This window comes from Panthera uncia, chromosome C2 (assembly GCF_023721935.1).
Source record: "Panthera uncia isolate 11264 chromosome C2, Puncia_PCG_1.0, whole genome shotgun sequence".
Lineage (NCBI taxonomy): Eukaryota > Metazoa > Chordata > Mammalia > Carnivora > Felidae > Panthera > Panthera uncia.
The window spans coordinates 137,949,253-137,972,621 of NC_064810.1; positions in this window are offsets into that span (position 1 = coordinate 137,949,253).

Sequence of the window (23,369 nt, forward strand, 5' to 3'; positions counted from 1 at the left end):
GGTGAGGAGGCCGTGGTAGCCCAGGAATTGGTGATGGTGGTGACCGTGGTGAGATAGCACTTCCCGCGGAAGATGACCAGGTAGAACTTGTGGGAGAAGTCATAGAGAGGGAAAGACACAGCTGCTACAATATTTGCAAGGCTTAGTACAAAATGAAAATGTGGGTCCCTTTATTCAAAAAGCAGGGGGAAAAAAGCACCATTACAGGTAGGCTATATAAAGCTATCTCCTTTCTTCCACATTCTCTTCTTGGAATTGTCATGGTATTTTTTATTTGCTATTTAACATCATTCTAAGTACAGAAAATAAGCATTTTAAATTATTAGCACAAATTTCACTGTTCATCTTTATATTATGCCGTGGTAGTTTTAAATGCAAATGTAAGAGCATTTAACTCATATGTGAAATCAACCGAATTACACAATTTGTATTTTGTAGCTAGTTCATGTATTTTGTAGTTTGTATATGCATATGTGTTTTGTTCTTATGAGAACAGTGGAAATACAGCACAAACTAGCTCAACTGTTTTTATTTTACTTCTTGATATGTGCCCATTCTGCCAACATTCTATCTGAGACTTACATACCGTTGAGTAAGGAAGAACTCAAAGGAAAAGGAACTATGAGCTGCCCTTTCCTTCCATGTCATCATTTTCAGAGTAAATGGTTAGATAATACAGTGATGTAAAATGAGTAAGAAAGGACATGATAAAGTTTCTTGGTTGTTACTTTCTTTCTACACTCAAAGCAAGAATGGAATGGAATAGAATGGAGTGAGATGGAGTGGAATGGAATGCACGGCCTCTTGGGGTTGTTAGTGCTCCCACTTAGTCATAGATGTAACATGCTTATCTTATACTCCATTTGAGTTTTGCTGACCTCTCACACATTGCAGGGCTGTTGGACTTCTGTGCTCATGGGGCATCAGGTATGTTATATATAAGTGTTGGTTCACAAGATCCATGTGAATCTGAATCTGAATCCCAAGTGTAATCTGAAACTGGTCCCCAGGGAGAAACCAAAGAAAGAGTCAGGCCATTCCAGGTTGGTAGGTGGTAGATTAATGAGCAAGGGAACTCACATGTGAGACTGGTCTTGGGCAGCTGTAAGATAAGTAGTGTCCACACCCACCTGCCAAATCTTAAATGTTTATATAGAGGCCTTGATGCTATTCAGTCACCTATACCGTCCGGAAGGTCTCAACACCAACCCCTCTCTCAAGGGTGTGTCCTTGGGGTAGCTTCTGGGAACAGGGAAGGCAAGTGGAACCCATATTCCAAGGATAAGGGAGAGGGTGAGGAGACTCTAATTGCCTGGGTCCAGCCCGTAGATCAACAGGTGGTCGCATCCTCTCAGTGACCTCCCCCAACAGTAAGTGGAGCAGCAAAGAACAGCAATGGACGTATATATTGCGTGTTTCTCCTCTGTTCATGGACACGAACTATTGTCCCATCAAATGTCACTTACAAAACACAAGTTCAAGGATAAAATCAGTAAGAATTTCAAGATGGTGAAAAGAGCATTAAACTAAGTGCCAGGCTGAAAGCAGGGGGCCCTTCTGAGCGTGGAACCCTGTACAACTGCACAGATTGAATGCCCATGAAGCTGGTCTGGTGAAAATCCACTATTATTCTTTGTCATGGTAGAAGCCTTGGGCATATTGGAGATGCAATAGATGTTCTGGTATGGCTGCTTATGGCAAGAAGTATGTACTATAGCTAATATTTATTACACATGCATTATTTCTAGGCATTGTCCTAAATACTGCACAATTTTAAGAAATCCTGTAAGAACTCTATGACCAGATGGGGAAGCTAAAACATAGGAAGATCAAATAATTTGCTCAAGCTCAGGCCCAGGCATTGGTGGCAGAGGCTGTGCTCTTAACTAGCCCATCAGGCTACCATTATGTAGGAGAGGGACTCATGGGGTAGTCACAAGAGATGGAAAATATGAGCATGTCTGGGAGTCATGGGACATGTCCCTAACTCCTTAGGAAACTGCTATTCACTGGGAGGACCAGAAAAGGCCTGAGTAAAACAAGTATGTCACTAGCTTGAAACTTTAAAAATTACCTAACTACGTTCTCTTTGTTTCCCAGCTGGAGGTAGAAGATTCTGAGTCCTCTGGGCAGGGACTAGTAAGCCACAAGCTAGAAGGAGTCTGAGTCCCTTGATCACCATATGGAAAAGAATGAGAACACTCATTTTCAAATGTTACAGTGATTGAGCAATCAACTTCTGGCATGTTAAGTCATTGAAATGCGCAAGTTTATTTGTTGTGGTAGTTACTGTTATCCCAGTATACCCATCAGCCAAACCAAACTCCACCAAAGGATATTTTTTTTCTTTAAATAGGTACAGTTAAATAATAAAATAGGCCTAGGTACATCAACATGGATATGTTATGGATATAGCTCCATAACAAAAGGCTATGTTAAAAAAAAAGTTGAGAGCAATAATTTTTAAATTCAAGTGTAATTTATTTACAGTAAAATAGGCAAATCTTAAGCATTTAATTTGATTAATTTTTACATTTTTATACCTATGTGTAATGACCACCCAGAACAAGCTAGACATTTCCAGCAACCTAGAAAGTTTATCTGTACCTCTTCTTTGTCGATAACCACTCCCTTTCTAGAGGTAAATGATATTTTTACTTCTGTCATCATTTATTAGCTTTACCAGCTCTTGAACTTCATATAAATAGAATCACACAGTGTGTTCTCCTTTCTATCTGGTTTCTTTTACTCACTGCTATGTTTTTGAGATAAAGTCACATTATTGTGTGGATTAGAAAGTTGTTCTATTTTTAATTTCTATTTGATATTTAATCATACAAATACACTACAATGTGTCTATTCCTTCTCCAACTAACAGATATTTGGGTTATTTCCAGTTTGGGGCTATTACAAATGAAACAGCTTTGAAAATTCTTAATTCTTTTTGTGGATTCATGCATTCATATCTCCTGGGCATATACTAAGGAGTGGAAGTACTGTTCATATATTATTTCTTAATCATTCTACTAAAGCTCTCTGAGGTACTAGCATAATTATGAGAAAGTAGAAGTTGAGCAATTAGCATTTCCGTTCATTCTTACAATTACCCCAAATAAAATATTCAACAACATTATGTGGAGTCTAACTTGAATGAATAAATATTACCCAACATCGTAAGTATGGAAATCTTCAAATCATCCATGTTCAGATCTATGATTGCCTTATGCAGCAATTACGAGCTTTCCTAGCAGCCACAAATTATTTCCTATGAACTAAGCCACAAATGAAAAGCCTATGCAAAAATGAAGGTGCTGATGAATTACAGAGCATCTGGAAAAAGATGAATGGAGAAAAGGAATTTAAGAATACAAAAACACTTATAAATTCAATCTTAATTTTCAGCTCTCTGAAAGGTAGGTTTGAGGTGAGGTGAATAATAGCTAATTGGACTGTAATAACCCACGTTATTGTGAGCACACAAAGTATAGCACGTTGCCAAAACTCTTTGTCAATCACGGAAGAAATCTAGTGATTTGTGACACACCTCCCCAAAACATATCGATTAAGTGTACTTCCTTTTTTTGAGTTATGTTTATATGCATCAAAAGTGGAAATTTAATTTTTAAAAATTCTGTGAAAATATCCTTTCTGTTTAGAAAGGGAATAAAGGTGGATCTCGCTCATTTTCATGGAAAGAATTCTAATTTGTCTAGATACAATAACACATAATATGATGCTGATGATTATGGGCTATTTTCAGATCCTTAAAAACCCTGAATGAGTCAGATCTGGAGTGATAGTCATAACTTCAAATTCACTTATTTTTGTCAGCTTAAATGAGATTCTCAATTTGAGGGCAATATCAGTTTACTGTCACTTTCTATTTTCGCGGATTATGGTTCTCTTTTACAATAAACTTGCCTCATCCTAAGTTTACAAAGCACTACGTAAAATATGGCTCACAGTGCTCCTTCAGATGCAACTGTAGAATGTAATTTGAACTTCCATAAATGATACATTTGGGGCAAACAATCAAATTTAGAACCGGCAGATAAAACAAGGTTTTATTATGGTTTGTGAGTTTCCATTTATGCAGATTTAGAGAAAACCTTCCACTGTGGTTCATATTAAACAATGGGCTGGTTAAGGATTTCAGCTTTGTGTCATTGTGTCTTTGCTAATCATTTTGTGTGTGTCACCTATCTTCTCTACACCTCAGTTTCCTCATCTGTAAAAATATCATCTATTTCTTTTTTCTTCTCTCAATGTAGCAAATTACACATTGATATTTTGATGTTAAAATAATCTTGCATTCCCATAGCAAATTCAATTTGGTACATATATATATACACACATACATGGATATATGTATATATATATTTTTAAGTTTATTTATTTATTTTGAGAGACAGTGGGAGAGAGAGGATCCCAAGTAGGCTCCATGGGGCTCCCTGAACCAAAATCAAGAGTTGGTCACTTAACCGACTGAGCCACCCTGGCGGCCCTGATCCTATTTTTGTCTTTTTTATATATTGGTGGATTCTGTTAGCTAAGTCTAAGTCTAGAGTTTTTGTATTTAGGTAGTGAATGAGATTGGCCTGTGATTTTCCTTTCTCATTCTGTTAATTTGTGCTATCAAGGTTTTACTACATCATAGAAAGAATTGTTGAATGTTATTTATTTCCTTTCTATTTTCTGGGGTAGATGTTATTTATTCCTTAAATGTTTGGTAACGTTTTCTGGTATAGATACAGATATCCAGGGACTAGAGTGGTTTTTTGTTTTGTTTTCTGTTTGTTGTTGTTTTTGTTGTATATGTGTCTGTGTGTGTTTGAGAGTCATTTAATTATAGATTCATTTTAATGGTTATAGGATTAATCAGGTTTTTTATTTCATTTTTTTAGTTTTTGACAAACTGTAATTTTCTAGGGATTTTTTCCATTTCATCTGACTTTTTCAACTTATTAGCATAAAAGTCATTATTAATATCATTTTATCTTTTTGGGGGGCACCTAGGTGGCTCAGTCAGTTAAGTGTCTGACTTCGGCTCAGGTCATGATCTCATGGTTTGTGAGATCGAGCCCTGCATCGGGCTATTACTCATGGATCAGAGCCTGGAGACTGCTTTGGATTCTGTTGTCTCCCTCCCTGCCCTTCCCCTTCTCACGCTTTCTCTCTCTCTCTCCCTCCCTCTCTCTCTCTCTCTCTCTCTCAAAAATAAATAAACATTTAAACAAATTTTTTCAAAAGACGCCTGATAAAAGACTGCTAGTCAAAATATACAAAGAATGCTTAAAAGTCAACCATAAGAAAACAAACAACCCAACTGAAAAATGAGGGGCGCCTGAGTGGCTCAGTTGGTTTTGGCTCAGGTCATGATCTCATGATGTGTGAGTTTGAGCCCCCACATCTGGCTCTATGCTGACAGTGCAGAGCCTGCTTGGATTCTCTCCCTCCCTCTCTATCTGCCCCTCCCCCATGGGTGCCTGTGATTTCTCAAAATAAATAAATAAACTTAAAAGAAAAGAACTAAGAAGAAAAATGAGCCAAAGACCTTAACAGACACCTCAATGAAGAAGATACACAGATGATATGTAAACATATGAAAAGATCCTTCTGGCCTCATGTCATCAAGGAAATGCAAATTAAAACAATAAGATACTACTACATACCTATTAGAATGGTCAAAATCCAGAACAGTAACAACACCAAATGCTTGCCGGGATACAGCGCGAAAGGAACTTTCATTCACTTACCAATAGGAACACAAAATGGGACAGCCCCTTTGGAAGCCAGTTGGGCAGTTTTTTTTATAAAACTACACACAAACTTATCATATGATCCAGCTGTCATGCCCCTTGGTATTTATGCAAAGGAGTTGAACACTTACATCACACAAAACCTGCACTTGTTCATACCAGGTTTTTTGGTAATTGCCAAAACTTGTAAGTAACCAAGATGTCCTTCACTGAGTGAAAGTATAAAAAACTAGCACCACCAGACAATAGAATGTTATCCAACACTAAAAAGAAGTAAGCTATCAAGCCATAAAAAGGCATGGGGAAGTCTTAATGCATATGACTAAGTGAAAGAAGCCCATCTGAAAAGGCTACATACTTTATGACTCCAACTCTGTGGCATTCTGGAAAAGGCAAAACTATGGAGACAGTAAAAAAGATCAATGGTTGCTGGCAGGTGGGTTGGGGCAGAGATGAAGGCACCAATGATTTTCATACTTTTTAGACTTGTTTTGTGTTTTTTCCATTTTTTTTTGAGAAATAATTGAATACATCACTGTATAAGTTTAAGGTTTACAGCATGATATTCTGATTTACATATCTCATGAAATGATTACCACAATACCCTTTATAATGATGAATACATGTCATTAGACATTTGTCCAAATCTACAGAATGTACACAGCCAAGAGTGACCCATAATGTAAACTATAGACTCTGAGTGATAATGATGTGTCAGTGTAAGTTTATGAACGGTAACAAGTGTATCACTCTAGGGGGGGGTGTGTTTTGATAGTGAGGGAGACTGTGCATATGTGAGGACAGGAGGCATAGGGGACATGTCTGCCTCCTTCCCTGAATTTGTCTGTGAAGGTAAAACTGATATAAAACAATAAACTCTGAAACAAATTATGAAGAAGAAAAAGAAGGAGGGGGAGGAAGAGGAAGGAGAAGGAGAAGGAAAAGAAGAAAAAAGGTGGTCCTTCATATGAGGACATTGGATGTTTGAGTTTTTAAAATTTGTTTTTAATGTTTATTTATTTTTAAAGTCTATATTGTCTGATATAAGTATGGCTACTCCGGCTTTCTTTTTTGACCATTAGCATGATAGATGCTTCACTATCCCTTTATTTTCAATCCAAAGGTGTCTTTAGGTCTAAAGTGGGTCTCTTGTAAACAGCATATAGATGGATCTTGTTTTCTTATCCATTCTATTACCCTATGTCTTTTGATTGGAGCACTGAATCCATTGACGTTTAGAGTGAGTACTGAAAGATATGAATTTATTACCATTATGATATTTGTCGAGTTGGAGTTTCTGGTGGCGTTCTCTGGTCCTTTCTAATCTTTGTTGCTTTTGATATATATTTATATATATATATATATATATATATATATATATATATATATATTATCTTTTCTCTCCTCAGAGAGTCCCCCTTAAAATTTCTTGCAGGGCTGGTTTAGTGGTCACAAACTCCTTTAATTTTTGTTTGGGAAAGTTTTAATCTCTCCTTCTATTTTGAGTGACAGCCTTGCTGGATAAAGAATTCTTGGCTGCATATTTTTCTGATTCAGCACATTGAATATATCCTGCCACTCCTTTCTGGCCTGCCAAGTTTCTGTGGATAGGTCTGTTGCAAACCTGATCTGTCTTCCCTTGTAGGTTAAGGACTTTTTTTCCCTTGCTGCTTTCATGATTCTCTCCTTGCCTGAGTATTTTGTGAATTTGACTACGATGTGCCATGTTGATGGTCGGTTTTTGTTGAATCTAATGGGGGTCCTCTGTGCTTCCTGGAGTTTGATGTCTGTGTCTTTCCCCAGGTTAGGAAAGTTTTCCGTTATGATTTGCTCACATAACCCTTCTGCCCCTATTTCTCTCTCTTCCTCCTCTGGGACCCCTATGGTTCTGATGTTGTTCCTTTTTAATGAGCCACTGATTTCTCTAATTCTTAAATCGTGCTCTTTTGCCTTAATCTCTCTCTTTTTTTCCTGCTTCATTATTCTCTATAAGTTTGTCATCTATATTGCTGATTCTCTATTCTGCTTCATCCATCCTTGCCGCTGCTGCATCCATCCGTGATTGCAGCTTAGTTATCACATTTTTAATTTCATTCTGGCTATTTTTTACTTCTTTTATCTCTGCAGACAGGGATTCTAATCTATTTTTGACTCCAGCTAGTATTCTTATTATCATGATTCTAAATTCTGGTTCAGACATCCTGCTTGTATCTGTGTTGGTTAAATCTCTGGCTGTCGTTTCTTCGTGCTCTTTCTTTGGGGACAAATTCCTTCATTTTGTCATTTTGAAGGGAGAAAAGGAATTAATGAGGTAAAAATTAAAATTTTAAAAATATTACAATTTAAAACAAATTAAAATTAAAATATCACATACACACAAAAAAATCAAATAAATGATGCCAGATCCTAGGTGTATTTTGGTCTGGGTGTTGAAAATGGTTTGACAAATTAGAGGAAAAAAAAAGTGGGGGAAGGAAAAAAAAAAGGGCAATCGTTTGAGAATTTGAAAAAAATGAATACACTGAAGTAGACTAAAATGAGATAATGGGAGTAAAATAGAATTTGGAAATATTTATACAAAAGTAAAGAATATAGTAGCAAAAAATTAAAGAAAAATATTTTTAATAAAAATTAAAAATAAAAATGAATTTTTTCTCTTTCTCTATTCAAGAAAAAGAAAAGAAATGAAAAAGAGAAAAAAGAGAGGGTAAAAAGAAAGGAAATAGTTTAAAAATTTGAAAAAGTGAATACACTGTAGTAGACTAAAATAAAATGATGGAAGTAAAATAGAATTTGAAAAAATTTACATAAAAGCAAAAAATATAGTAAAAAAATTTAAAAAATATTTTTAATAGAAATTGAAAGCAAAAATGAAGCTTTTCTCTTTCTGCATTCAATAAAAAGAAAAGAAATGAAAGAGAGAAAAAAGAAAAAGGAAATCGTTTGAAAATTTGAAAAAGTGAATACACTGAAGAAGACTAAAATAAAATGATGGAAGTAAAATAGAACTTGAAAAAAATTACACAAAAGTAAAAAAATATAGTAAAAAATTAAAGAAAAATAGTTTTAATAAAAATTGAAAATAAAAATGAATTTTTTCTCTTTCTGTATTCGAGAAAAGGAAAAGAATTGTAAAAGAGGAAAAGAAAAAAGGAAAAAAAAAGAAAGAAAATTGAATAGATGAACCTGCTAACGGATTGAAGTAGGACTGAAATTGCTTCGTTTTCCCCTAGTCAGACTATGAAGCACTTTATAGTCCATAAATTAAGCAGGCGGTGAGACGTGTCTTCTTGAAGAGTGAGGTTGGCCCAGTTGGGCGGGGCTCAGTGTAATGGCTCCGAGCTCCACTAGATGGCGCTGTTAGCCTATGGGGGCGGAGTGTTGCGACGCTAGTGGGTGCGTAGGCGCATGTGCGGGAGCGGTTAAAATGGCGTCACCCAGCCACCCAGGCTGTTCTCCTGGGTCAGCACTTGTGCACCCATCCTCTGTCTTCAGCTTTCGTCTACTCCCCGCTCTTTCACTCTCCGTGACCAGGCCCCAGGCAGCACCTCTCTCCCGAGTTTTGTCTCAGATGCGGCTATTTTCCCCGGCCCCTTACTTCCGAAGGACCTTGGCTTTGACCCATTCCACCTCTCTGCGGGAGTGTCTCACCGAGCAGTGGTCGAATGAGCAAGGGCTGAATGCCGGCCGCACCCAGGAACACTTGCTGGACCCTGCTGCTGCCGGTGCCCCGAGACTACGGCCAGGTGCCACCCGCCCCAGAAAAAGTTCATGAGACGGTGTAGCAGCAGCGTTTCAGGGATTATGGAAAATCACAACACACATTCGGCACCAGGCTTCACCCTTAACGACCTTGTTCCAGCACCAGTGAATGTGGCCGTTTTCTGGGGTCTGCCGGGACCAGGTGGCTTCAACAGTCTCTACCAAATGTCCTTCCAGCAGTGGAGCCGCTTTTCCCTGTGTGGCCCGAGAACCTCCCGGACCCCACTCTGCTCCTGGGGATTCGCCCTTCCCACCAGAGCACCGCCAGGTATGGAGCCGTGGAGTTGCAGACTCCGCGCTCCCCTTGTTTACAGTCTTAATGGAATTTAAACCCTCTCCTTTCTCCTTTCTCCCTTTTTAGTTTAGTCCCTGCGGCTCTTTCCAATTTTCCACTTTCTCTCCAGCTGCTTTTGGGGAGGGGTGCTTTTCCTGTATTCACCCCTCCATCTCCATCCTCTCTCCACCTGCAAAAGCACCTCCCTTCCCGCGGGAGGTTCACCCGGAAGGTTCTCCCTTCCCGCTCCCCAAGTTCACCTCTCCGTGCCGCCTACCTGCTGAATTCTGTGGTTCAGGTTGTGCAGATTGTTGTGTTAATCCTCCAATCGGTTTTCTAGGTGTGCAGGATGGTTTAGTGTTGGTCTGGCTTTTAGGGAAGTTCTTGGGACCACATGCTGTGGAGGTATTGTAGGTCGAAGGTTCCTCAGTACCTGAGCGCGATGCCCGCTACAGCCTCCGGTGCGATGCGGACACAGCCCGAGGGTCCTGCTGTACTGGCAATGCTTCCTACTTGTGACCAATCCTGGTGTTGACTAATGTTTATTTATTTTTGAGACAGAAAAAGACAGAACACTAGCAGGGCAGGGGCAGAGAGAGAGGGAGACACAGAATCTAAAGCAGGCTCCAGGTTCTGAGCTGTCAGTGCAGAGCCTGATGCGGGGCTCAAACCTGTCAACTGAAAGATCATGACCTGAGCCGAAGTCAGACCCTCAACCGACTGCGCCACCCAGGTACCCAGGACATTTGAGTTCTTTAAAGTATATGATGGCCATTTCCTCTAGGTTAATTTTTTTTAACTCCTTTTATCTGTAAATATAAAAAGGTGTTGCTGACTCAAACTGTCCTCTCAGGCATTGTCTCCTTCCTGTCATGTACATGCCCATGTCTCAGTTCTTCCTCTAGGCTTCATTGCCGTGTTGGAAAGAAGGCTTTGTGGCCCTTGAAGTTGGAGAAAACACCAGTGGTGATCACTCACATTATTATCCTCAAACCATTAACTTCCCTGAGCCCCAGTTTTTTCACCTACAAAATGGAGAAAAGACCCATTGTCAAGGGGATTAACTAAAATCACACTTTATTTTTTTTTTTAATTTTTTTTTAACGTTTATTTATTTTTGAGACAGAGGGGGACAGAGCATGAGTGGGGGAGGGTTAGAGAGAGGGAGACACAGAATCCGAAACAGGCTCCAGGCTCTGAGCTGTCAGCACAGAGCCCGATGCGGGCCTCGAACTCACAGACTGCGAGATCATGACCTGAGCCTAAGTGGGCCGCTCAACTGACTGAGCCACCCAGGCGCCCCACTAAAACCACACTTTAAAAATATTGAATCAAATAGTTGAACCATGCCTGGATCTTGGGTGCTAAGTAAAATTTAGTTTTCCTTTTCTTCTCACAAATGATCTTTCTTCTGAGTGAAGCCACCATTTTCACGATTGATGGTGGTGATAAAATGTAACCAGACATAGGCAGAGACCAGAGAGCCTCCCCTCAGGAGAGGCAGTGGCAGGAAAATGATGGGCTTGGCCACGAGGACCCTGCTCCACTATTTAGCACACATTTGTCACAGCTTGGACATCAGTTTGCCTTAAAAAAGAAAAAAAAAAAAAGGACCACATGAAGAGAAAAGAAAGAAATGGTTCTCAGTGTTGGCTTCTCCTAGCCCCAGTTTTTTCATCTGTAGCATGGGAGTAATAGTTTCTGCTCCTCCTGCATCATGAAATTAAATTGTGAAGATCTGATGTGATAAGAGATGTGTGAAAAGTGTCTCCCACACGTACAGCGTTCTAAAAAGACAATGCATTGTTGTCTGAGGACATCCACGAATACATAAGAAGCCATGTTGAAATGATATCCATAACCTGAGAAATCACAGACCTTCTACAAGCCAGAGACAAGGACTTGGGGACATTATGTATTTGAGTGATATCCAGTGCTGGTGTCAGAACTGAAACCAGTGGACCTTTACAAACGAAACATGGCACATGAGCAGTTTCCTCTTCTAGTCTTGGCACATCATTTAACCCAAACTCCTCAGTACCTAAAGTTCCTTTTTTCTTATTAACTATTTCTAAATCTGAGTATAATCAGGAAGTCATTCAGCTGAAACCTCGACTCCAGTGGACCATGCAGGCCATGACCTATGAGGATTGCCACCCATAATTCATGCTGTGATAGGTGACAAGGACCCTGGTCTGCTACCACATCAATGACTATTAGGAAAATTAGTCTTCACTATTCTTCCAGTAGAATAAGATCGATTCTGCCTCAGGGCCTCTGCACATGCTGTGCTCTGCCTTCCACTGAAAATTCTCTTTCCAGATCTTCCCATGGATTCCTCCCCCATTCAGCAAGGTTTCTGGTGATCACAGAGGTCATCTAATAGAGCAACTGTCTATCACTGTCTAGCTCGCCAGTTTTCAAATGTGGTCCTCCCACCAATAGCATCAGCATCACATGGGAATTTATTAGAAATGAAAATTCTTAGTCCAGCTGAGTCCTACTGAGTCAGAAATCTAGATTTTTTTTAATGTTTATTTATTTTTGAGAGAGACAGAGACAAAATGCGAGTGGGTTGGGGCAGAGAGAGAGGGAGACACAGAATCTGAAGCAGGCTCCTGGCTCTGAGCTGTCAGCACAGAGCCCGATGCGGGGCTTGAACTCACGAGCTGTGAGATCATGACCTGAGCCAAAGTCAGACGCTCAACCAACTGAACCACCCAGGCACCCCTAGAAATCTAGATTTTAACAAATCAGCCAGGTGATTCCGACACAAGCTGGAGTTTAAGAACACTGTTCTAGGCCTTGACTGTATTTGCTTCACAGTCCTTATCCTGTGACATTATATTAACTATTTCTTTGCAGACTTATTGCCCACTTCTTCTACTAGAATCAAACTCTTAAGGAGAGATTTGGTCACTAAGAATAGTACCTGACACACAGCAGGCTCTCAAAAAAGATTTTGAGATGAATGAATGATTTGCCACTTCAGGGCTGGCACAACTCATCAAAACCAGAATACAATATGGGGCACAAAGTGTCAATGCATTATCTAAATTTCCAGCCCAAGTGACATAAATGGGTTGACAATAACCTAGAAGAGACTCAGTGTGGGAATAATGTCTCTCGTTTTACCTAATTTTATCAAATTAATTTTACCAAATTAGATTTGTTAAATGTCCTATAGTTTATAAACACTGTATCTTGGACCAGAATCTAGATCTCACAATTCTTGTCCAGTTGGCTTACCATTATGTTTGGACACGGGTTTCAGCAATGATGATAATGTCCAGACTGTAATACCAAGAGGTCATAAAAGTTCAGGAAGCAGGAAGCGTTTTAAAATCTTTTAGCAAGTTTGTTTTCTTTTGCTGCATTGTTCCTCAGAATCTTTAATGTGCTAATTGGTGTTGCCAGACTCAAGTAGAAAATGCTTTAGAATTCAGTGATTTCCAAATTTTGGATCAGTAAGTCGCTTTCTATACCCTGGACAATCTTAGATGACAAGTGAGTTTGACAAACTCTGCCAAACTCATAGTTTATGGTCATCTGATATGTTTCCTTGACTAGTCACATAGTAATATGCTATCTGTGACTTCACTGTATCAGTTACCTTCTGCTGCCTAACAAGCCACCCCAAAAATTAATAACTGAAAGCAGAAATCATTTAGTTTTTTTCCTTTTTTTTTTTTTTAAAGATTTTATTTTTAAGTAATCTCTCCACCCAACGTGGAACTCAAATCTACAGCCCCAAGATCAAGTGTTCCAGGCTGTACCAGTTGAGCCAGCCAGATACCCTCACTTAGTATTTTTCACTATCTGTGGGTTCTCTGGACAGTTGTTTAATTTGGGGTTAGTTCATCTGTGGTCATTTCACTCAGATATCTAGTAGTTGGCAGGCTGATTGGCCTGGGAGGCCCTCGGCTATGATAGATAGATAAGCTTTGTTCCTGGTGGTCTTCTACCTTCCAGAAGGCCTGGGCCTTGTCATGTGATGGTCTCAGAGCCCAATCCAGCAAGAGACTAAGCCCCAAAGCAAAGCACTTTTCAAATCTCTGCTTACATGACATTTGTTAAAGTTCTATTGGCCAAAGCAAGCCCCATATTCAAGCCAGACTGGAGGGAGGAAAAATAGGCTCTACCTCTTGAAGGGAGGATTGACAGTATCACATTGCTTAAATGTGACTGATGTCCATGGCTGACGTTTAGAGGTACAAAGCCAAACATCTGACTTGAGAAGTTTTAAACAAGAACTTCTTAAGGTTCCTTTCATTCTCCTCTTAAAATTGAGCAACATCTTAAAGGACCCTTACCTATTCTGATGCTTTGCTCAGCTTAAGGGGCTCATCATAATTTTTCTATGCCAAGACTAGCCGAAACTTTTCCACAGTGCTTCAGAGGCTGATATCCACCATGACCAAAGGTCACTTTGTATGTGGGTATGAATTGGTCTGGGCATAACTATGTCAGATGTGACAGATTTGAGGTCACCTTCATTTTATGCCACATTTACAGTGAAAAATAGACGAAGGCCAAATAATATAATGTTTTTGTACACAGCGCAATGGGAGCAGGGTGTATTCACTCTATCACAGAAAATGGAAGGAAGCATGCTTTGATAATCTCAGTGCTCTTGGCAGTCAATTAAACTTGAGTGGTAGCTTTTTATCTCATCCGTAAATATTTTTTGAGGGCAAAGTAGGGATCAGGTGCCAGCATCTTGAGAGATTATGGTGGACAGTGTAAAATGATCCTTCCCTTTGTGGAACTTTGTCAAGTGAAGTAGAAAAGCATTTAAAAATAAAATCAAATGATTGATCGTAGATGGATAGACAGATAGATAGGTATACAAAGAGAAAGATGAGTGAAGAATGAAGAAGGATGATGAGTGAAGGAACCTGATTTAGGTGGAGACCAGGGAAGGCCTCTCTGAAAGAGACATTTCAGCTACGTGTTCAGGAATGAGCGTGTGCCAGCCAGGTGAAGGGAGGTGGGGAGAGCATTTCAAGAAAAGGATAACAAAGCTTCTGAGGCAGAAGAGATGTCCAAGCAAGAACTCATGGAAGGCTCATGTGCTATTTCCTTTTCATAAATATTTTTTAACACTTGTGCTGCACTGTCACTCGCTTGGTTTGTTTGCAATTTAAATTGTTGCTCAATTTAAACAAGAATATTACTTTTCATGTCCCAAAGTAATAAATAAATCTTCTGCGGATGTATGTCTCCTTCAATGACTCTTTGAGCTATTAAAATATTACATGAACAGCCTTCATTCCCACAATTGCCATTTTGTGTGATTTTCTTTTCAAGGAGACAATCTGAATATTTTTTTGAAATATATCTTGATTTTCCTTAAAATCAGGAAGAAACTGTATTTGAAAAACATTCCTTCAGAATTCTATAATTGTTCTTCACTGTGCCATTTTGGCCAATTAGGGGAATACTTACTCTCATTTAAATTCTGAAATAAGTAAGGGATGAGACACCAAATGTTTGTGTTATCATTGTGCGTGCATGTGGTTTTACCTGTGTGTATGGGTTTGCCTTTGTATGTCTGTTTGTGTGTGTGTAAGTTCCAGAAAGAACAGTTTGTTTTATCTGGTTTCTTCCCTGAGCCATTCCAAGAACCTAGAATAATACCAAACACAGAGAACATGCTTCGTAAATATTTGATGAATATATGGTTTCAAATTCCTGCTCTGCTCTTTTCAAAAGAAATAATAGCTGTACTTAATCAGCATCTATTATGTGCTAGACATCTCCTAAGCTTTCACTTATTATACACAAAAATCCTCTCAGAGAGATAATAGTAGTATCTCGTTTTACAGATGACGAAACAGACTGGTGAGAAATTAAGCAAATTATTCAAGATAATTTGCTTAGCCTCTAAACCGTAAGGAAGGGATTTATAGTACATGGCTATAGTGGCAAGATATGTTAAGGAAAGACTATACTATAGGCATAGTATACATAGTATACATATTAACAGAATAACTAGATCATTGTGATATCTATAACACCCTTTGCCCCGAAGCTCCATCAAGGTTTATCAGTGTTTTTCCTTTGTGATATTGCTGGATTTGAAAAAAAAAAAAGTTTTGAAGATTATCTGCTTTGTTTTCGTTTAATTTTTATTTAAATCCAAGTTAGTTAACATATAGTGTAATAATGATTTCAGGAGTATAATTTAGTGATTCATCACTTGCGTATAACACCCAGTGCTCATCCCAACAAGTGCCCTCCTTAATGCCCATCACCCATTTAGCCCACCCCCCCACTCAACAACCCTCCAGCAAAACTCAGTTTGTTCTCTTTATGTGAGAGTCTCTTACAGTTTGCTTCCCTCTCTCTTTTTAACTTATTTTTCCTTCCCTTCCCCTATGTTCATCTGTTTTGTCTCTTAAATTCCACATGAGTGAAATCATATGATATTTATCTCTGACTGACTTATTTTGCTTAGCATAATACAATTTAGTTCCATCCATGTTATTACAAATGGCAAGATTTCATTCTTTTTGATTGCCAAATAGTATTCCATGGTGTGTGTGTGTGTGTGTGTGTGTGTGTGTGTGTGTGTGATATCTTCTTAATCCATTCATCAGTTGATGGACATTTGGGCTCTTTCCATAATTTATTTGGCTATTGTTGATAGTACTGTTATAAACATTAGAGTGCAATGCCCCTTCGAATCAGCATTGTTGTATCCTTTGGATAAATCCCTAGTAGTGCAATTGCTGGGACATAGGGTAATTTTATTTTTAATTTTTTGAGGAGCCTCCAAACTGTTTTCCAGAGTGGCTGGACTCGTTTGCATTCCAATGGCCATGCAAAAGTTTTCCTTCTTTTCTCCATCCTCACCAACATCTGTTGGTTCCTGAATTGTTAATTTTAGCCATTCTGACTGGTATGAGGTGGTATCTCATTGTGGTTTTGATTTGTACTTCCCTAATGATGAGTGATGTTGAGCATCTTTTCATGTGTTTGTTAGCCATCTGGATACCTTCTTTGGAAAAGTGTCTATTCATGTCTTTTGCCCATTTCTTCACTGGATTATTTGTTTTTTGTGGTGTCGAGTTTGATAAGTTCTTTATAGATTTTGGATACTAACCCTTTACCTGATATGTCATTTGCAAATATCTTCTCCCATTCCATCGATTGCCTTGTAGTTTTGTTGGTTGTTTCCTTTGCAGGAAGCTTTTGATCTTGATCAGGTCCCAATAGTTAATTTTTGCTTTTGTTTCCGTTGCCTCCAGAGACATGTCTAGTAAGAGGTTGCTGTGGCCGAGGTCAAAGAGGTTGTCTGTTTTCTTCTCTAGGATTTTGATGGTTTCCTGTCTTACATTTAGGTCTTTCACCCATTTTGAGTTTATTTTTGTGTATGGTGTAAGAAAGTGGTCCAGGTTCATTCTTCTTCATGTCACGGTCCAGTTTTCCCAGCACCATTTGCTAAAGAGACTGTCTTTTTTCCATTGGATATTCTTTCCCACTTTGTCAAAGATTAGTTGGTCATACGTTTGTGAGTTCATTTCTAGGTTCTCTATTCTGTTCCATTGATATAAGTGTCTGTTTTTGTGCCAGTACCATACTTTCTTGATGATCACAGCTTTGTAATAGAGCTTAAAGTCCAGAATTGTGATGTCTCCAGATTTGGTTTCCATTTTCAACATTACTTTGGCTATTTGGATTTTTTTATGGTTCCATACAAATTTTAGAATTGCTTGTTCTAGCTCTGTGAAGAATGCTGGTATTATTTTGATAGAGATTGCATTGGCTGTGTAGATTGCTTTGAGTAGTATCGACATTTTAACAATATTTGTTCTTCCAATCCATAACCATGGAATGCTTTTCCATTTCTTTGTGTCTTCTTCAATTTCTTTCATAAGTCTTCTGTGGTTTGCAGCATATAGATCTTTTACCTCTTTGGTTAAATATATTCCTAGGCATTTTATGGTTTTTGATGCAACTGTAAGTGGAATTGATTCCTTGATTTCTCTTTCTGCTGCTTCATTATTGGTGTATGAATTGCCACTGTTTTCTGTACATTGATATTATATCCTGTGACTTTGCTGAATTCATGTATCAGTTCTGGCAGTCTTTTTGGTGGAGTCTTTTGGTGGAGTTTTCCATGTAGAGTATCATGTTATCTGTGAAGAGTAAAATTTGACTTTTTCCTTGCTTATTTGAATGGCTTTTATTTCTTTTTGTTGTCTGATTGCTGACGTTATGACTTCCAACACTATGTTGAACAACAGTGATGAGAGTGGACATCCCTGTTGTGTTCCTGATCTCAAGGGGAAAGCTGTCAGTTTTCCCCCATCGATAATGATATTAGCTGTGGGTCTTTCATATATGGCCTTTATGATGTTGAGGTATGTTCTTCCTATCCCTACTTTTTTGAGGGTTTTTATCAAGAAAGGATGCTGTATTTTGTCAAATGCATTTTCTGCATCATTGAGAGCATCATATGATTCTTATCCTTTCTTTTATTAATGCGATACATCAGGTTTATTGATTTGTGGATATCAAACCAGCCCTGGAGACCAGGAATAAATTCCACTTGACAGTGGTGAATAATTCTTTTAATGTATTGTTGGATTCGGTTTGCTAGTATCTTGTTGAGAATTTTTGCATCCATATTCATCAGGGAAATTGGTCTGTAGTTTCCTTTTTAGTGGGGTCTTTGGCTTTGGAATCAAGGTAGTGCTGGCCTCATTGAATGAGTTTGGAAGTTTTCTTTCCATTTCTATTTTTTGGAACAGCTTCAAAAGAATAGATGTTAACTCTCTTTTAAATGTTTGGTAGAATTCCCCTGGAAAGCCATCCAGCCTTGGACCCTTGTTTGTGGGGAGATTTTTAATTACTGATTCAATTTCTTTAAGGGTTATGGGTATGTTCAAATTTTCTATTTCTTTCTGTTTCAGTTTTGGTAGTTTATATGTGTCCAGGAATTTGTCCATTTCTTCCAGATTGCCCAATTTGTTGGCATATAATTGCTCATAATATTCTCTTATTATTGTTTGTATTTCTGTGGTGTTGGTTGTTGGAACATCTGCTTTAAATCATTAAAGGGTATGCTCCATAAGTAGAATAAAAAGCAGAAGACGGACTGGGTATAGTTTCACAAGTTAAAGACTACATCCTAAGTTTAGACACTATTAGAAAGAGGAAGAATAAGCTTCATGGTGTGTGGTGATGCCATATCCTGATTTTATAGCACAGTAAAATTAGGTATAACAAATCAAACAATTTTTAGAAACTCATGGTTCACTGTAATGGAGTGGTTCAAGCACTTGTATTTCTTAATGAAATGTGGGACACAAAGGAAAAAGGGTTTCCTTTCTTATATCATAGGTTGAGTTCCTCTTCTAGGGTTGCTGCCTTCTTACCTTTGAAAAGGATCATGACCTAATATGTAAAGTTCAGACGGCCTCAATCACTTTCATGTCACTGATATTTAAAATAAGATTCTAGACCAGAGTTTCTCAGCTCCAGCACTATTGATGTTCTGGGCTGGGTAAATCTTTGTTGTGCTCTGTGTCATAGGAAGTTGAGCAGCATCCCTGGCCTCTACTCTCTAGATGCCAGTAGCACAAACATCCACCTAATCCTGACCCTTGCCCTTTCCCATGTTGTTTCAACCAAAAATGTGTCCAGACTTTGCCAAATGTCCCCTAGGGGGCAAACTCATCCCCAGTTGAGAACCACAGTTTCTGCTTCCCGTTGTCAGAAAATTTGAACTTTGCTGCTAAAATGATTTTCTAGATTAAGAAATGCTTACTGGGAGGATTTAGCACCTTATAGACAATAGAGGTACATGTGGAGATTGTTAATAACAAATATTCTTTATTTCATTTCTACCCTAAGCAATTTAATTGAATGAAAAATTTGTTTTCTTCAAAATACAGGAAAAAAAAATCTTCAAGTATGACATGTCAAGCAATACACTTCTCACAAACTGCCCAATACAGACAGAAATGAACGTACCAAGAAATAAGATGCTTTTTACAAAAGCTGCTGCAAAAAAAACAAACAAAAACAAAAAACCAAAAACATACTTAGTAATAATTAATCACCTACAATTTTTTTGTTTGGCATGAATCGCCAAAAATGTAGCAAAGGAAAATAATCACCTAGGAGTACACAACACCCTGAGAATGCATCCCAATATCTTGTAATATTATTTTTTTCCCTTTAATGGATATCTCTGAATAAGACTCAATGTATTTAAATGTGTAATTCTATACTTTCTCCTACCTTACCCATATAATACTCTATCACTCCGTGGAAAAGTGGCAACATAAGCCAATTCATCGTTCCGGAATACATTGGCAGTTACATCACCTAATCAAATTGAAAGGACTCCAAAAAGAAGGTTTATTTTCCCGGGCTGTAGACGAGATAAAGCGACACACGCTTACTGGTACCACCAACATCATGAAATAATAAGAGCAAAAAGGACCTGGTTTACTCAATGCAGTTTAGCTGTTCAGCGATGATAAATTAGCAGGGAGTTGTTAATGTGCCCACATGACCCATGACTTGTTAGCAAAATGTTTACCTCAGAAACAAAAGCCTAAGTCAGTGGAACATTTACAGGTCATTAGGGATGATAAATGAAAAACCTGCCTGACCCCTAACTAGCCTTGACTGAGGACACCCCCTGACTATGCGAGATAAGTGCACATTAGACCATCTATCAAATAAAACTCGTGCCTGTTTAGAGGGTCCTCACTAATGTGGTGCCACCCAGGGAAGCAAGATGTGGAAGAAAGTAGTGAAGTAAAATGAGAATTATTTCTTTAAGTTTCCTCTGAACACCTTTCTATTTAAAAGCATTTCCTCACTTGTCATTAGGAGGTATCCCTGTGGCAATAGCGAATGGGAGCTTAGGCATTGGAGGGCATGTGTACGCATACGTACACAGAACAGTTGACTTAACATTGAGCTTGCAACCGTATCTAGTTGAACAACAAACACATGTAGGCAGAATATATAGCATTATGCTACTTCACCTTTTATTCATCTGTAAGTCACTCTTTAATAAAATGGACACAATTTGCTCTGAAGTGTAAATGATAAATGAATAGAGGGTTGAGACTTATTATAGTAACATACAACAGCTCTGGAGGCCAAAAGTTGGATAATTTCATTCCTTCAGAACGTAAATGTACAGAAAAGCACCTTCTGGGACCCTAAAGCCAAACCCAAAAATGGTCCCTTATGTTCTCCACCAGTCTGCACATACTCATTACGTTCGTATTTCTCATCAAGTTTGGTTATCTGATTTCATATGCCTTCGTAGAGTTGAAATAGCAATCTAGGAACAGGTTGAAGGAAGAAGGCAAAAGGGGGTAAAAGTTGGGTGAGCAGCAAGAAGTATGTTCTTGGGAATTTGCTGTCATTCTGGTAGCAATGACCAAAGTCTCTAAGGTGGTTGCCTGGTTATGCTGAACATTACACCACAGCGTGGTAGGGTCCTCTCCCTAATTTCAAGGCAACCTGGTTATACCCATACGTGACAACATCCCTCACGACCTTGTAACATGAGACCACTTAATCAGACTGCATATTTGTGTGTTACCATATATGGGAGACAAAGAAATAGAAAAAATATAAAAAACTATGCCACGTGGCTTTTGGGGCTCCGTTCTTTTGGTACAAACCCAACTGAGCAGTGCCAGCATGAATAAAGTTGCTTCCTGCAAAGGAAAACCTTTATGTCATGACTCTCTGTGTGAGATTCCTGCTACAAAGGTACCATAATAGGTGACCATAACTATCAGAGGATCATAGAATTCTGGACTGGGTGGACCTTCAAAGGATACCATAGGCTTCCTTTCAGACTTCTAACCCCTTTCTCTAATATTCCTGTCAAGTGATCTGCTTGCCTATGTTTTAACACCATGAGGAATGGTAATGTGTTATATTCTGGTTTGGCTTGCCTTCTGTGTTTTCATCTAAATGGAGAAAGAAAAAGATAAGCCTCAGGATAGAATCTCCTGGCCCACTACAAGAAAAATCTCCTAAGGATAACACCCACCCATCAGTCAACTCAACTCATATTACATTGCCTGATATTCCTGGCTGCATCTTTTCTCCAATGTACCAATCTAGCAATCATAACAATAAAGGATGTAAGGTTAGTATGAGATACTTATTCTCAGGGAACTCATGCTGACTGTAAGTTTCTCACTGTCTCTTTTAGAGATCTATGACTGTCTCTTTAGGGATACATTCTGGAAATGTTCAGATTGATGTTAAGTTCATAAATCAAAGGTCTTTCTTTCCAGTCTTTTCTGAAATCAAGATGAACTACTTAATGGCTACAGTCAAGAAGAAAAGTTACATTGTATTTAAGAGACCCTGCCCACAGAGACAAGAATAAAACTGACACATTTTAGAAAAGCTTCCATCAAAAATTGATTGAAATGAGAAAGTGTCCTAGGAGGTAAGCCTCACCTAGGTGGAAATTTTACTTACCAGGGGTGCCTCATCCCCTAATGATGCCACTTATAGGAAGAAATTTTATAGATCAGTGGTTTTCAAAGGATGGTCCCCAGACCTGCTAGAAATGTGGAATCTTGGGTCCCACACAAGACTTTCTCCTTATTAAATCAGAGTTTGGGCGGGGGTGGTCACGGGGAGATCCAACAGTCTATGCTGTAACAGCCCTCTAGTTGATTCTGGTGCTCATTGAACTTTGAGAACCACTGAAACTAAAATAGAACTGGGATTATAATGATCACTCTTCCAGGGCTTCTAACTTAATGATAATGGTGATGGTGATGATGATGAATGTAATGGATAAACCTTTGTGAACACTTACTGTGCACTTAAACCTGTGCTTCATACTCTTGGTACTAACTCATTTGATTCTCTCAGACAAGAGCCCAAGGAGGTACCGTTATTCCCATTTTCTAGATGAGAGAATGAAGTTAAGGAAAATTAAGCAATTTGCTTAAGGTCAGCCATTAAGTTGCCAAGCTGGGATAATAGCCCGAGGCTAGTTGTTAACACACACACCCATACACAGCCCAAACAAAAGCCCTCCCTCTTCACTATCATGCCATTGCTGCCTTCCAGAATCAGGAAAAAAGAAATCTCCCAATTTTAGTTTCCTCAAGCCTCCCTCCCTTTTTATCTCTACTTCTTAAAATTGCCTCTGTCTTGAGGACCACATCAGGAAATATCCCTGCTGGCACCTTTTCTCAGCAGACCATCATCTTCTGACTCCTCAGTATGTCCTGTCCTTCCCTTCCAAGATCCACTGAAACTCTAGAGTCATAATCCACAGAATAATTGAGACTAGTTTTCTTCTTTTTTAAAACAAAATCTTTAATGTTTATTTATTTTTGAGATCAAGACAGAGTATGAGGAGGGGAGGGGCAGAGAGAGGGAGACACAGAATCCAAAGCAGGCTTCAGGCTGTCAGCACAGACCCCAATGCAGGGCTCAAACTCACAAATCATGAGATCATGACCTGAGCCGAAGTCGGACGTTCAACGCACTAAGCCAACCAGGCGCCCGGAGACTAGTTTTCTTAAGTGTACTTCAATCCTTTATCCCTCCCTTAT